Raw genomic sequence first — 17,661 nt, forward strand, 5'->3', positions numbered from 1 at the left:
ATTTAACAGTGCTATAATCATTTAAACGAACAGTTAGCCATCTGTATTCTTAACACACTACCTCGAGCTCTCATAATAGAGACTTTCAGATAATATATGTATTCACTAACCAAAAAAGTCGGCCGGGTAGTGAACACAATATGTATTACGTTATTCAGAAAAGGAAAGTTAACCTTTGCCGAAAATAGTTGAACACAGAGTATCATCATATAGAAGATATGTCTCAAATCCTAACAAACACTAACTGAGACTTGCAGATAAGCAATTCAATGCTGTAAATATTAGTTCGGCAATGAACGCAATGTTTATGTTTATTACTTTAGCCAATAAAGGTGGTAGCGTGGTAAACTACGCTACCAGAGTTAAACCATTTGATTGTGAAATCGCTACTGTAGCGAAATATGATAAACTTCAATCAGATCTTAATAACAAAAAATACTGATCCTGAAAACTGTAGGCTTGAAGGCTACCCGGATTCAGCGATAATACTTCATCAAAATCTGGTTTCCAACTGGCAAATTTAAGAACAAAGCTTCCATCGACACACTGTATTTATTCGAGCGCGGCAGAAAACAGAACGAGACTGTCTGCTAAGTCGTTCCTGGTATTCCCGTTAGCGGGCGGGACCAGTCGTCTGTGCTGAGCTTTGAAGCGTTACCCACGAAGTTTTTAATTTAAGCTGCCATGCAAGAGGAAACTATAGCAACTATGTAACTGCTTGGTAAGTAACATATAAAACTCATAAAACTCTGTTTTTACATACAGTTTACAATTGCTATTTAGGAGAGGTTTATAATACTCTCTCCACCTTTCTGTCTGATTGTGGCTGCATAGAAAAGTTGGTTCTTGGAACCCAAAAACTTGTTTCAAAGATTTGCGCTATCCTATTGATTCAAACCACTTTACTCATACACTTCCAAAATGGTAGTACTGTACTGTACAATTTCATATTTGGGCAATTAAGGAAATTATTCTGGTAGCATATGCATCTGGGAATTGCAAAAATTACAGTATTCCCCTAACACTATGAAAAACAAGTGCAGTACAGGCAGTCCCCAGTTTACGACGGGTCTGGCTTACGATGTTCCAAGGTTATGATGCTTTTCAAATATATTTATCAGAAATTATTTCCTGGTTTACGACGCGTTGTACGCTGATCCAATGAAGAAATATAGCTCCAAAACAGCAGAATAATAAAAATTTGGAGTTTTTTTTTTATGAAAAACTCAATAAAAATGCAGTTTACATCGTTATCAATACACCCAAAGCATTAAGAGTAAGGTTTTCTTAGGATTTTTTAAGATTTTCGACGATTTTTCGGTTTACGACGATTTTTGGTTTATGACGCGGCGTAAAAACGGAACCCCCGTCGTAAACCAGGGACTGCCTGTACATACGGCTGGCTAGAAGGATTTGTTCTTTATACAGTACTTATACTAAATCTTATTTAATATATTGCAGCTCCTTAAAAAAATAAGCAAAAAATTTTGGAGGTAAACAAAATTAGTTAAAGGATTTATTTCTGATATTTGATATACTGTTGGTTGACAGTTGGACAGTCATTGATGATATGGCTGTCATTTGCATTCTCTGCAGCTTGGAATTGGCTCAAATGGGTTATTCATCAAAACCTACAGGTCAAATGCATGCGACCAATTCAAAGAATAGTTATTTTCTTGATTTATTTTCTTAATGCTTGGCTCTAAATATTAATGTTTTCAATATCTTTCTGAAAAATCTTTGGAATCATTTTCCAAAGGCTATAAAATGTTGCTCCAAAATCTCTTATTGAACTGAAAGTTTTAATAGTACAGGTTTACCATCTGTTATCTGTAATTCTAAAAACCCCAGGACTGAACAACCTAGCAGTAAAGATGCACAAGTGGCCGGAGCCTCATGGACTGGAAGTAACAGCCAGGTGCATCCCAAGGAAAAAGAATGTAGTGGCAGACCAACTCATAAGAGCAGGGCACTGCCAACAAGTTGATTAATCTCTGGGAGGGCCCCAAGTTAGACCTGTTCACCATGGCAATGAACACCAAGCTACCGCTGTATTAGTTCTCCAAAAGTCCCGGACCAAAGAGCAGTGCTCCAGGACGTCTTCTAACACCCTGGGACAACATGGATGTCTACACCTTCCCTCCACTCACCCAGCTATGAAAAGTCATCATCAGTCTCTTCACATCCCAGAGGGTAAGAATGCTCTCAAGCAGAGTAGTATGCCAACCTACTCCATCTGCTAGTGGACTTCCTGGGGGAACTGGCTGCCGTTCCCAAGTTGTTGGGACAGGAGCACAACAGGCAGCAACCTCCCTCCTCCTTCATGGCTGGAGGGTATCCAGCAGCTTCTCAGAAAGAAGGGATTTTCTAAGGATGCTGTAGACTCCATCTCTGACATTCTTAGACTATCATCCTTCAGAGTCTACCATGGAAAGTAGACTTACTTCTGTCACTGTTGCACTCAAAACCACTGTAAGGGGAGTAGCAGATTTCCTTTTCTACCTACAAGGGGAGGAAATCCTCTCAGTCACTGCAGTCATGGGTTATACACCTGCCCTCACATGGGTTTTCCAGCTGAGGCATGGACCTCTCCCCTTCTTGAGAACTATCATCCATTATCAAGAACTTGTGAGAAGTGCCCCCAAACTAGTTGAGGGCCCCCAAATGGGATGTGACCAAAAGTCTTGCCACCTTCACATGTTTTCCCTATGGACCTCTGAAGGAGGCTTCAGACACGGACCTAACCCTCAAAGCAGTATTCCTCATGGCCCTTGCCTCAGCCAAGAGTTGGAGAACTGCATGCACTCATATAACATTTCCCACTGCCATGAGTGGTCGTCCCTGTCCCAGGTGCTCCTCCTAGATTTGTGACAAATACCCAGAACCCTTCAATCTCAGGCCTAAGGTTCACAGGCTTCTCAATCCCATCATTGAAGGACTTTCTTGGGAATGATAAGGAGAGATGCCTCTGTGCCTAGTGAGAGCCCTGTGAGTCTACATCAAGCGAACAGCCTCCCACACCCCCATCTACAGGAGACTATTCATCAGTACAGGACAAGAGAAGAAGGTCCCAAGGAACACTACTGTCTCTTCTCCTGGCTGTGAGAAGTGATTGTCAGGGTGTATGAGGCCACAGGGGGAGATGATCCTCCCTCGGGCAGGATAAGGGCTTGTGACATAAGGGGCACTGGACTGTTAGTAGCTTTCAAGAAGAACCATTCATTCCTACAGGTCCTGAAGGCAGGGGTCTGGAAAACACAGTCTACCTTCATTCCTTCTACCTCAAGGACCTGACACACTAGTCCTTAAGACACTTTTCCTCTTGGACCCAGTGGTCACAGCCCAACAGCCGATATAGGAGTGTCGAGCCCTTTGGGTCTCTGCCCAAGAGGGGACAGGAGGATGTCGGGAGCACCACACAGGAATGGCAGGTACATAAACATGTTCTAGTGTTGCTTTCTGATAGGGACTAGAGTTCTAGTTGAGGAGGGTGTCGCCTTTGGTAGGGGAGGTGCAACTTCGGCTGCCGCTAAGCCATGCCCAACTTACTCGCCTATGAGAGATGCACCTGCCTCTGACTGAGGCTCCATCTATGGAAGCATAGGTTCATATTCTCTTCACAAGAAATACCAAATTCTAAAACAATTTTATTTTTCCAAGCATACAAACCTATGCCTTAATAGATATATTTTTACCCTCCTCTTATCACCCTGTGGAGTTCAGATCTCTTCCAGCTATAGAGTAAAGCGTGGCTGGAGATGGGCTGTTCACACAGCTCACGTCACAGGTGACTATAGACCTACATGACTTTTTTTTTCTAGTCGATTCAGTGACAGCCAAAGTATGCCAAGCACAAGCAACTCCTATGAAAGCATTGGTTCATATGCCGGGAGAAATAGAAATTACTTTAGAATTTGGTACAGTATTTTGTTGAAAATGTGAATTTTGAGGACAAGTTCTGAAGGGCTTTTAAAGCACTTCTACTGTAGTTATTGAAAATTACAATTTGAGGTGGTGGTTTGTTAATAATCTTAACTGCATACAATTCTGCTATGAATAAAGATGCATTAATGGGAAACAAAACTGATTTGTTTCATTAGACTATATCGCAGCCAAACCTACACCAGGGGACAATTAGGACCTGTCTATATAGATTGTGTCATGTGGGTCTCTACATTTTGTGTTGTAATTTATGTTGCTTATGATTTTCAGGTTGGACAGCAAGATTAACAAAAGGAGGCAAGAACAGAGATAAAGTAAAAAGCTAAAAAGTGGATGCAGCTGGGTACCAAAGGGATGCTGAAAAACATCTTTAGTAATTGCCTACAAGGCACTATATGGGAATTACATTACAGGAGAATAATTTTCAGTGGCTATCAAAATATACATTGGGCAATGAGGGTGTTATAAAACAATTCACACCTAGGCCCTAGTAGAGGGTACCTTTGGCTCTGAGGAGGTACATACATCTTTACGAGTTTACTTTAAGCAACAGAGCTGGATTTTGCACCTTGAAAAGATATTTGGTTGAAACATCAAATTGTCTCAAGTCATTCTTTGAGTGAAGTGGAACACTCGTACATCCAGGTTTGTGGGGACTGATGGCTATTTATTACATTGTCGGCCTTGACTACAGCTGTTCAAAGGTGCAGTACCAATAACTTCCAACTGTGAAGTGCCTTGAAAACACCAATAACTTCCAACTGTAAAATGGCTTGAAAACAAATAATCGTTCATAAAACTGGCCCCCCCTTACCAAGGGAACCATGGAATGATTTACTTTTACATGAGGTTACTGTGGGCAAAGTAGCTAGAAACATGTTCTGCTGTGAATGTGAGACTTACATGAAATGAGGATTTGTGAAGTGCCAAAAATTGGTGAAGCATTAAGAAAACTTATGTTGTAAGTCTCTCAAACAAATCAAACTACAGCAATAGTCAACTGTCCAATTCCTTCACTGGAAAATGAGGATAGTGCCAGTGATGTCCATTGCCGCACAGTGGAAGTGGAAGGGCTTCGTGAGATGTACTCTCTCTTATGGGTAAAGAATAAAATACAGAAATGCATCTAGGGCATTAAGCATGGTAACAGTGTACGATGCTGTGAAGAGACTGTCATATATGAACTGTCCAGAATCTCTTATTCACTACAGTGACGTGTGCAGTTTTTGGTAATGTACAGATCAGGTAAATCTTATCTAGTTTCATACCTGCATTCTGCAGTCAGCCTCAACAACTTAACATTGTTTCGCTCAGTTAAAATGAATGAGTTCCAGGAAGAAGATGAAGTGGTCAGCTGGGGTAGTATTGCCCACAAATGCAGGATTCAAAGTGGCTGGGTTCCCTTGAATTTAGCTAGGTGGACTTGGCATCTCTTAAGTCATTTGTCTAACAACCTGCAAGCTCATCTAAGACAACTTAAAACCTACTGGCAGGGCAGTATGCAGCACATCGACATTAGTCAGGACTAAGGGTACTCTCATCCCAGCAGGGCCTCAAGTGTACCTGGTTTGGGCAAGTCCTCCTTTCATGAGCCACTCGGTTGCCTCAGTGGCAAAGTAGGCTCTCTCAGCTGCAGTGACATCAGGCCTCTTGTCCTGAGATCAGCTAGGTACTCTTCAGTACAAATGTAACCATAGGCAATGTTGTGTTCCCTCAAAAATTTTGGAAATTTTGTTAGCCCTATTAAGCCAACACACACAGTTGCTGATGCAACACCCAATAGAGAACTGCCTGACTGTCTCCCCTGAGGCACAGCTGAGCTACTACCAAGGATATTGTATGAGCGCACACAATCTGGCTCTAATGGGACGATCTGTGAGCCCTAACCTTGGTGTTGAGGGAGCTGGCTGGATAGCCTCCAAAATGATTCATTAGTAAATGTCTGCACCAACCAAGCCAGCACAGGCTCCCAAGATATACAGTTCTCCTGTCATAAACATAATGCTGCACTAGAGGGAAACTTATTTACACCAGCTGTAATTTCTGAACAGTGAAGATACCAAGTAAACTCAAAGAAACTAAGATAGTAGCAAGGAGTGACACAATCATCCTCTTCACACGTGTCTTGGGGGCCACAATTTCTGGGAGGTTAATGCTTACTGTGCCATCCGTCGCCCCTCACCAAACCCAACAATTTCATGTGTCAAATCAGTGGTTCCACGTTAAATGATCTAGCATTCCTAGCCCCTTCGCAAATAAGTATATTGGCATCCTTCTGGATCAGTTCTATTTAGGTACATTCATGTGAGTGACCCTTGACAGAATGTACACTCTGCAGAAATTGCCCACATGAAAGGAATCCTCCTGTCTTGGGCTAGTTGGTTCAGATGATGATCAAGGTGGAATTGTATAGTCTGGCGGAGTAAAAGAAGCAGGCTATCCTAAAGAACAGAACCTTAAACCAAAAGTGTCTCAGTCCTTCCATCCTTGGTAACCAGAACCAAAGGAAGCATGTAAAGTCATGAGGGTTCTCCTGTATGCCAATCCTAAGGAAAGCCTTAGAATTGTCTACTGCAACAATGTCTCTCCCCATTCAGAATCTGGTTAGTGTACCACACAATTTGGATGCAAGATTAGCTTCTTGGCTAATTGCACTAAGATGACATGCATAGGTGACATGTCCAAATCCATGAAGACAGTATGATGAGGAGCAAGTAATGATGCCTAACACCAACTGGTTCACTGAGATCCACTTCCTCAAAAACCATCTAGTACTGCTAAGGTCCTTCCTTCCTTACAAACATCTTTTCTAAGGATAACAGTCGACTTATCACTTTGGGTTGGGGTTGGAGCTCCTTCAGTTTTAAATGAAAAACATACACAGTAAGCACGTTCATTTCTTTGTAATGTGTCGTCTGAACAGGTTTAACATTCAAGGTGTAAATTTTAGGTCCAATACTAAACTTGCTAAAACATCAGGTACAGACAGGCTGGAACAACTGAAGAGTGGCCTCCAGAGTTCTTTGTGACAAAAGAGTACCGCCAAGGTTAAAAGGAAAATTTCATAAGATGGTGGTAAGAACAGCAATGATGTATGGCATGGAAACAGCAAGCTTGAGAAAAACAAGAGGAGAAGATGGATGTGGCAGAAATGAGAATGCTTAGGTATATGGCTGGGGTGACGAGAGAGGATAGGATCCGAAATTATTACATTAGGGGGTCGACTAACGTGGTGGAAACATCAAAGAAAGTGCATGAGGGGAGGCTGAGATGGTATGGACACCTGTTGATGAGAGATGAGGACCACGCTGGTAGACATACTATGGGGATGGAGGTTCAGGGAAGAAGAGGAGGAGGGGACCAAGAAAGAGATGGAATGACTGTGTGAGGGGAGACCTGTGTGAGAAGGGAATTGATGAGGCAGAAGCACAGGATGGAAATAGATGGAAATGGCTCATCCGAAACAGCGACCCCATATAAAAATGGGAACAAGCTGGGAAGAAGAAGACTAAACTTGCTAAGCATTTAGAGACTAAAGTCTTCCCCTTAAGAGGAATCTACTCTGATGGCAATTCAGCAGCAGACTACAGAACTGATCAAGGTTATGCCTCTCTTGGCAGGGATATGTTCAACATATAAATTTCCATAATAAAATTTATTATTTATACACTCACCTACTGTTAAAGATAGTTATATCTTTGTGCTGGCAGGAGAGTCAGCATTCAAATAAAAGATTACTTGGCTTTCCTGGATGACTCTAGTTCACAGGTTCTCCACTTGGTGTGTTTTGCATCTTGTCAGAATTCTTCATGTCAGCCCATTAAGTTGTGGGGAAGCTGGGCAGAGTATTTTAATAGTAGGTAAGTATCTATATAATAGATTTTATTATGAAAATTAATATTACTCTAAGATGAATCTTACGTACTGTTACAGACAGCTGAATCCCACATTAAGAACAGGATGGTGGGCAGTGCAGCTAGACAAAATCTGCTCATCCAAGTGAGATAAAAATTTCTTGCATGAAACATTAAACATTCTAACCAGATCTGGAATCCTTCCTGTTATGTTGCTGCTGCCATAAGATGGATTTTGTTCTGGGAGCAAAACAAAGTTTTCATATGTGCTTAGCTTAGAGCAACATTGAGAAGAAAACAACTAAAGCTTTAGGTAGAATGAAACAGAAGCAGCTTGAAGGGAACCCTGTGCCTGGGTCCTAAAGCCCTTGAGGGTTTTCGGACCCAGGCACAAAATGCTTCTATTTCATTCTGGCTGAAGCTGAAGTGATTTTCTCCTCAATACAGTACTGCTCTTTGCTAAGCACATTTGAGAGCTTTGCTCCCTGAATGGAATCCATCTTCTGGCAGCAGTAATATACTGTACACAATTAAGCAGTTCATTCTTCTTAGGCTCTACCATTTCCTTAAAAAAATTCACCAAACATCTAAAACAAAATTTTTCAACTTGGCAGTCATCAGGATAAAAGACTTGGCTGCCAAAGAAAGTGCTTGGTGACAAAGAATATGGAGGTTTTCCTGCTCACCCTCCTACCACCAGTTTCAATGATGATTCCATTTTGCACTGAAGTGTACTCCTACAAAAGGGCAATGGTTTGTATTCCCAAGGGAATGAACACAAAATTCCCTGAAAAAGGCTATAACGGGCTAAGTAACCCCATCAAGAGATGTCAGATGAATGCCATACTTTCTCCTGCTGCTTATGCATGCTTATACACATGTGCTCAGCATCCAGTAACCTGTCACATTGAGCACAATGGCACACTAAGTCTAAAAATACTCAAGTGCAGGCTAGGAACTATTACTGTATCTCTAATCCTGCACTTTCACTTGTGACTTTCATCAAGCATCTGACCTAATTGGTCTTTGCAGATCAGTGAGGGACACTTGCCTGTCTCCTACATCATTATCACTAATTCCCACTAGAGAGGAACCCAGTAAAAATTAATTGTCCCTCCACAAGAAATGTGAAGGAGCCACTCTTCAGCGTTACGGATTAAAGGGCGGACACTACTGGAAGTCTTCAGAGAATCTGATGCACTCTTCAGAGTCACAGCATGTGACAAGGAATTTTCCCTTATTATTCCAAACAAGTGCCAAAGCCATAACTAATGCTGTCAATTCTGTGATCAATCAAGATACATTCAGGTAACTTCGCTACATAGGAATACGTATGATTCATCCTTATAATACGGCATGTTCAACACCACTTACTGCCCTTGAACCATCTGTAAATTCATGCGATCTTTATGACAGCACCATGTTCAAGGACTTAGAACCTCTTCTAAAGGAACTTACTTCTCAGAGGGTTTCTGGGTATAGAAATTTAACATATGATCTAAGATTGGAAATGAGGATAGTTACCTTCCTTGATTTTGTCTCTTAAGAGGTGTCATTAAATGTCATTAAATCTCTGAGTCAACAGTATCTAAGACATCAAAGAAAAGCCTACTTGGGCAGAATTAATTCTACATAAAAACAAGACCCAGCTGATCCCTCTGCAAATCATGTGGCAATTCACTTCCATCTATAAATGGGCCACATCACTGAGTCCTTTTCATTTAATTTGACATGTAAAGAATATATCTGGCAGTTATATTCAAGCTGGCATTATACTTTAAATCATAGAACCTCAAAAATGACTTCTTATCAGCTCCAAATTATGACCAGATACAACTTGCGAGTCTGGAGTCAAATACCATGCCCAAAAGTTTGACTTACTTTTCACAGGCTGAAAATACTATCTTTCAGTGTCCTGACTTACTTTTTCTAAGCTTAAAATACTACCTTTCAGTGTAGAAGTAAGTACACCTTCAGTATGTCTACTTCTAGTGAACAGTATGATGATAATCTTGGATGTTAAAAAATTAAAATAATAGCTAGTGTATTAAACAGTCAAGCCATTAAGAGCGACAGAGCTCTTTACAGGACAGGAAAATGCCTCTATGACACTGCTAATAGCAACTGCAAAATTCTAAACACTAAAGGCACTAGCATTTGCCCCGGCAGAGAATTTACCACTTACTTTTATAACTGTCTGAAAATAGAATCAAAGATTCTGGTCACATTACTGTACCAGAAACACCAATTTTGTATTAGTTGTTGGATCATGGCATGTCACCAGTTTCATACACCATCTCAACACCAAAGAAACTCCAACAGTTTGACACTGCTTGGAGAAACCTTGCAGGATTTGGTAGGATAACCTAAATAGTGGATCTAGATTTTCTCCATCCAGAAGAATCTGCATAATCTAAATCTACATAGGTTCTTCTGGATGGAGAAAATTAAGCCTTCTAATTCCAAATACCAAACCAGTCTGGTGTTGGTCATATTTTCCATTGGCTTACAATTGGTCTGTAGCTAATGAATTCAGTATCATCCTTACTAGATCCCCTAACTGGAATGATCATGGAAATTTTCCAACTCTTAGGCAGCATACCAGTTTCATATCTTATTTATGACATTAAAAAAAATCTTACCATAGCCAATGGTTTAATTTGGCAAATGAATTTCAAACCTCTGACAATCTGCCAACCTGAGGGTTAAACAGCGCTTTAAATGTTATAAAAGTGACAGCAGAGACTTTTAATTTTGAAGGAGGAGGAAAAAAAATCAAATAAAAAAAAAAAAAGGAACAGTCTTGATGCAGCGTGGTTAACACATAGCCTACTTCTTCAGCTGTGTAGTCTGTGCTATATCCTTTCCCACCATTTATCTACTTTACACTAAAATGAAAGCTCACTGTGTCCTCAAATCACTAGATGATAACTTGCCTAATCCAAAACTAAACTAATATCAGATGACGAAGGCAACAGATTTAACCTGTATCTGGAGAAAACACCATGCCCTGACCAAATAAATTTCCAGCTGGTGGTCCCGTCTGTGGGGTATCCTTCCCCCAACCAAAATTTACCTAAAATCGTCGAAAATCACTAAAATCATAAGAAAACCTTACTGTGTCTGTCATTGAAATTTACTATTATTATTGACATTTTACAAAAAAAACCTCCATCCAAAACGTTTTGGGGCTAATATCACATGGATCGGCGAAGGCAACAGATTTAATCTGTAAATAATTTCTGGATGAAATATTTGACCATGTCCTGACCAAATAAATTCCCATTACCTGTATTATTTTCATATCTTTGGATAAACTGACTTAAAACTGATACATGGTTTAGATTTAACTAAAAACCCGTTTTCAGAAATAATAAATATTATGGGTCCGATAATATGATATGAATATTGGACTTAAATATCCTGATTTGCAATCTGAAATATTTTATTCCAGTTTATTTCACATGAAACAATCACGGAAAAAATTAGACAAAGATCAAATGGAAATAAATAGCTCCCAAATATTGAAATGTTGTTTTGTTCATACTATTTTGTTGAATTTGCTCACTTACAGTTGTTAAATTCTGAGCACTTTTTCTTGATATAAAGAAACTGATTTTCTTTAATGCATTAGTACAAGTGAATTGTTTATGTATTTTTACACATCTATTTATTATTATCAGTTTTTATCTACTCAAAGGATTAAAAGGTAGATAACTGAATGGATAACACAATATATCTGGTTATCAGCATCTGATATTCAAAAATAAAAAAAGTGCCAGTTTAACCATTTCTTCATAATAAACTTCAGTCTCCCCCCCCCACCCAGTTTACCGCTTACCACCTACCCCAATCTCTGCCCATCCACCTGTATTTTTGAGTTTTCTGTTAAAGAAAACTGCTGAAATGGATATTTGTCTGTCCATCTGTACTTTTTCTCTCTGGCCTCAGATCTTAAAAACTACTGAGGCTAGGGGCCTGCAAATTGTTATGTTGATCATCCACCCTCAAATCATCAAACACAGCAAACTGCAACCATCTAGCCACAGTCATTTTTATTTTAAGGTTAAATTTAGCCATGCTCATGCATCTGGCACCACTATTGGTGCCAACAACACAAGCCACCACTGGGCCGTGCCTAAGTTTCATACAGCATTACAGGCTGTATACAGAAAACTTGATTGCACCCAAGAAACTTCGGCGCATTTTTTACTTATTTAAAAAAAATTTCTTTATCATTTTCTTTACCACTAATATAAATTTAATATATATTTATATTAAATTTTCATCAACTTTAAGTCAGTTTACTTCATCATAAGCATAAAATAATTTTTCATTTGGTTATACCACTCGCGGAGTGGTCACATAATAATGTATTTTATTTTCTTACCAATGTCTTTTGTCCGTACCTCGTGATATGATGAAAGTTACACAATCAACGATGTATCCCATACATGCATTAATTATTTAATAAAAAAGGGACTTACACCCTGTTTGTACCATGAACCACCATGTCATCAAGATTTACCTAGTTACCCTGCTCTCTCTCTCAAATTTAAGTACAATACTCCAACATTTCCTTCATGTATAATTTAATTTCAATACTGTAATCTTTGCAATATAAGTTCAATACCCCTCTGGCTAGAAATCTGTACTTACTGAAAATCCTGCCATCAACAGCCCTAGAGCATCCACTCCCCACAATGCCACTGGCAACACAAGGACACCTCTTCTTTCCGAAACAAGCCCCTGCCTTTATTGTACAAAATAACTTTATTACATAATTGTACAAAAAGGTGTTGCCTTTATGTTCAAATGTCTAATTGCATGTGCACATTTGACTGAAGTAATAAAATTCAAGAAGTTTTCTGCAATTGTCTTGAATATTTTGGGCTCCACACTTTCCACTATCCTGTATGTACACAAGTTTAGGTTAAGCTGACTTATACCAGTAAGGTCCCTTGCCTCATGGTGGACTGCATTAGGCCAAGGGCATTAAAGTGTGAAAGGTTCTAGGAGGCCTAATGTGGACCTCCAGAATGACTGTCCAATTTGGGAAGGGTTTTTGGTGCGTGAAAAGCACTCTTACCAAACAAGCACCGACAAATTTTGGGGACATTACTAGGGTCTGATTTCAATTATTATTAAAGTTCCAAGTCTGAAACTTATTTTTTTTTTTGTTTTGCCTATATGAGAAACAAAAATAAGATCCTAATGCTTGACACTTCTATATCTTAGAACATACAATACCTCAAAATAACAACAGAATCTTTCGCTGGATAAACCTGGGCCACTTTTATATTAGCGAGAGCATTATGCTAACTTTAATATCAAAATGAATTAAAGTTTTTCCCCTGGTATTTTTCTTACTTCCACATTTGCATATCTGATGTGCTAATACCAGATAGCCTATGGTTGCTGCTCTTCCAAAAACAAGCAAAATGCAAAAGAAACTGCATGCTTGCCTCCTACAATCACCATCTCCGGTCACGATTAGGTGCTGTGGATACATTTTATCACACTGGATAATTAAGTGCATACTATGTCCATCTTTACCAGATTTTACTACTGGTTCTAAAGATTTAGAATTTTTGACTGAAGAGAATTGTGCAAATTTAACGCCAGAATAAAACAAATTTTCTTTACAAAAAATATTAACTATACTGCAGGCTAAGTCCTTGGAAATAGAATTTTGGCCACGTGATCGCCCCAACTATTTCGACGAAAAATATATTTGTCAAAATGCCCATTATCACTTGTCCACATAAAACTTTGAATATTCAAACTTATTGGAAACCGTAATTGTAATAAAATACTTACCAGCAGATTACGAAAACCGTAAAAGTTTTAGAAATATATCAACGCAAACTAAAACAGCCTTAGCTCATTCTCTGCAGGTTCAATTCAATGTGTGACGGTTGTCTTACGCCCAGCAATGTCTATTTGATCATGTCCATCACTAAAGCGATGCTAAGAGATCTAAATCGTAATCAAGGGATTAAATCATGCCGGAAACCTCGATTATATGAGGACGATGACGTTTGGTAATTAGGAAAATTCAAACAGACCAATTTAACATATCTCAGGCTACCAAGAACCAAAAGGCTGATGAGGTCTATAATGAACCATGAAAATGTTTGAAAAAGCATTGCTTACAATGTATTTGAAACGATGTAAAACGGGATACAAAGCGATGTTAAAGAGATACTAAATATGCTCAATACGTACTTGAGAAGACCGATCCGTTCATTACTCTTTTTCAGAGGCGTAATGAATGAATGAATCGGTTTCATTCCATTTCAACTCCAAGATAGCAGCCTAAGCAACGGCGACAACGATTGATACTATCAAGGGTTCACCAGAAACATAACTGATAACAACGGTAAGTTTAAAACAAGGTTAATTACCGTTCTTCACATTAATAACGGGAAATACGGGTAACAAAACAACCAATACTTACAATAAAACCGGATGCAGGTCGAATTTTGTAACAGTTCTTCGCCGGATGACGGAGAGTACACCAATGACAAGACAAACAGGGAGAACGCGTCGAGGACTCTTCCACCCTCCACAGGTGTCATGGTAGTTTTTATGTTGTCAAGTATTTGAAATGCCTCGTTAGCGTTGATTCCGACTGTAATACTTTACTTTTTACGACTGAGACCCATATGCAAGTATAAAACTTGGACCTAGTAGTAAAGCCATATTGAATTGCCTTACCTTCATTTTGACTTTAAATTTAGTCCATTCGGGTTCTGTAACTAAGTGTTGGTCATTCCAACTTCGATTTACCAAAGTATTTTTCATGGATTTGTTTTTTTTAACTGTTAGCTTAGAATTTTTCACAACTTTTAATAATGCTGCTGGTATTTGTTATACCAACAAACATCGATATATTTAATGACACATACAATTATAAATAGGTAGTGTTCCTAAATCCTATTAATAGGCTATTTTTATGGGTTGCATATTTTCAGTCAGTAGCTTTAAGTGAAACCCACTTGCTTTTGCAAGTATTGCATACGCAGCTTTATGTTAATAGCAGTTTTACACATTCTATATATATATATATATATATATATATATATATATATATATATATATATATATATATATATATAATATAATATATATATACACACACACACACTTGGCAGCGGGCAACATTTTGCTCTTAATTAAAAACATCAAACTGTGACACTTGCCTGTTAGTATCGGCGAACTTAGCGATCGTTTGTTGATAACTTAGTGAAGTAAATAATCAAACGTCCCATGAGGCACCTCTAAGCCAATGAAGCAGGAGTAGAATTCACATATACAGCTAAAAATTTTCTACAGGTAAACGCCAATCAAGTTTATGCATTAAGAGGTAGAATGGTCAAGGCCGTATGTGGCTAAAACGAAGCTGGTTATTAGCTTTTTTTTTTTTTTATCTAACAAAGAGGTTAGTTTTTCTTTGGCTGGGCAGCCAATAAGCAAATCAGGAACAATGGCAACTAATGCATTGCACCTGGCTATCTAAAAGGACACTAGAAATAACTTTGGTAAGCCCGCACAGATTGCAAAGTTGAGCCAGTTATATATAGTAATTCAGTTATTAGCCTCATTTTATTTTACTGTAGTATCAAACACCAACTATTCTTACTACAGCAGTTGTATTTGTGGGCATCTCAGACCTCCCGCATTCTGTTACTGTGCTGACATGAGGCCAACTTAATCTACAATATATATAGAGGTTCACAGGATGGTGCTCTTTTGTCAATAATGACAATTGTAACATAGGTGAACATACATGATGCTTTTATGCATTAGAGTATCATAACACAAAGGTTCTTCTTTAAAAAGTACATTTTAAATCTCAGTGCTTAAACTTTAAAATAGTGTTCTTTAAAACAAAAAAGTTTCATCTCCCACAATGCTAACTTGCAATAGCAAACCTAAGAGAAAGTGGGAATGGGTGTGAAGAAACACCAAGGCAATGCGATAGGTTCTTGGGGATCATCATGGTAACGTCCAGACTGAGCGGTCAGTGAGGATATTAGATCCCTACTGGGTGAAAATTGAAGTGAAAAGGCTGGATATCCTCCAGTAATGGTCATGCTGTTTATAATTAGCTCATGTTTATGATACAAGTATCTAGCTAGAGATTTGTTTTCCACTGCATACTATACCCTTTGTGCACGTAATTCTGAATCAGCACGAATAGTCTAAGGGTGTAAGCCTAAGAACCAGGCAGCAAAATTGGCAAATGTTGCCAAGAAAACTTGGGAAATTTTAATACATAGTGCAGTCATGTGACATTGCTCAGCAAGCTTAATCAATTGCAAACGCATTGTTTGTCAGTTGTTATAAACTTGACCCAACACCATCCTTCAAGTATGTCGAGGACCTTTAGTTGAACCAGACCAGTTAAAATTCTAAAATATAAGTCTCGGCAGAGGGATTTGGCCTTCAATACACAAACTCAAAGTTATTCAGTCAAATTCTACTCTTGCTCAAACTTTTAGAAAACCAGAGTATTACAATAGTGTATTGGCAAATTATACTTTTTAAGAGCCACTACTTACAAACATCCAGCAATATCCTACTTCAAGACTCCAAGTTTACAGATTTCTGCTGACTGAAGCCTACCAGTTTTCAAGCAGCATTACTTCCTTCCATTGTTTAAAATATGAAAACCAATTTTGCATATCCTACATTCTCTGTACACTTAGGGTTTGCAGGCACTCTTTAAACTGGGTAATTGTTACAGCATAAAATTAGCACTTTCTATGTATATGCTAAGCTTGTCCCATGTGGCGAGCACTAACACATTTCTGGCTTGGATCTCTAGCTACAGCCATTATTTCCACTTGCAACCATTGTGGATAGCTTTCAAAGACTGACAGTCATACACAGTCCAGCATTTTTCAGAGGTTATGGTAACCTTTCTGGTTAATTTATATTACAGGAATGTTCCTTATACTAAAGAAGATTCCAGATCTCTGGTATGATCAATCACTTATTACCAACTGACTTCTTGGTTAGTAAGGCAAATTATGCACAGGGAAAGAATGAAAAAAATAAACATGAAGGGTTAAAAATTAACCATTTTATTCCCCCTTACTATCGCAGGCATAATGAAAGGTGAGGCACCCCACCAAAATGGATAACTTACCACATACTGTACAAATCCAAAATTATGTTGCATGTCGTTTTGCTTAACTGATGACATTTCCAAATTTGTATAAAAAATAATTCAAAATACAATCAAATGCTTACGGAAAGAAAGGAAATCAAACACTGATGACTGCTTATATATACACAACTTACGGGAAAAATTTCACTGCAAGATAATTTCCTACATTTTCCGGTGTAAAGACAATGTTGGGTAGGTCTAGTAAATGGAAAGCTTTTCGTCCTGCGCTGTATTTTTGTCTAAACACCTAAGACTTGTTTCAAAAGTTTTACTACTGTAAGCCTGCCAAAATTGCTTTTACACTTTCAGAAATCTTGAGCAATTATCAATTACAGTACTATATATATTATATATATATATAAAACACTTTACAATACTCATGTACAACATACATGGAAATTTCACGCAAATTAAGCAAGTCAAATACCTTAAAAGCCGATAGCCTAATAAATAAGTGCCAAACGAACTGAATATATGCAAAATTCCTGAGCATTGAAGAGATAGCCGTGGACAAATTAAAAAATCTGCTTAAGCTTCATAATTTGATAATATTTGCAGCTTAAGAGCTGTGATGAAGCAATAGATTATATTGCTGATTTTTCAGAGCATCTCACTTCATGATCACTTTGAACAACTACTTTGCAGCCCTAAGAAAAGGACCAGCTTGGATGTAAAACGTCGACAGGG

General features: G+C 38.6%; 1 long non-coding RNA gene across 3 annotated transcripts in view; it reads right to left on the minus strand.

The window, feature by feature from the left end:
* The window catches only part of LOC136825301 (uncharacterized), a 38,315-nt gene extending 23,974 nt beyond the window's left edge, over window positions 1-14,341 (minus strand). For all 3 annotated transcript variants that reach the window (XR_010849291.1, XR_010849292.1, XR_010849293.1), the window contains exon 1: window positions 14,257-14,341. This is a non-coding gene — a long non-coding RNA (uncharacterized lncRNA). The remainder of the gene's footprint in view (window positions 1-14,256) is intronic.
* Window positions 14,342-17,661: the final 3,320 nt, after the last annotated feature.

This window comes from Macrobrachium rosenbergii, chromosome 37 (assembly GCF_040412425.1).
Source record: "Macrobrachium rosenbergii isolate ZJJX-2024 chromosome 37, ASM4041242v1, whole genome shotgun sequence".
NCBI classification, from domain to species: domain Eukaryota; kingdom Metazoa; phylum Arthropoda; class Malacostraca; order Decapoda; family Palaemonidae; genus Macrobrachium; species Macrobrachium rosenbergii.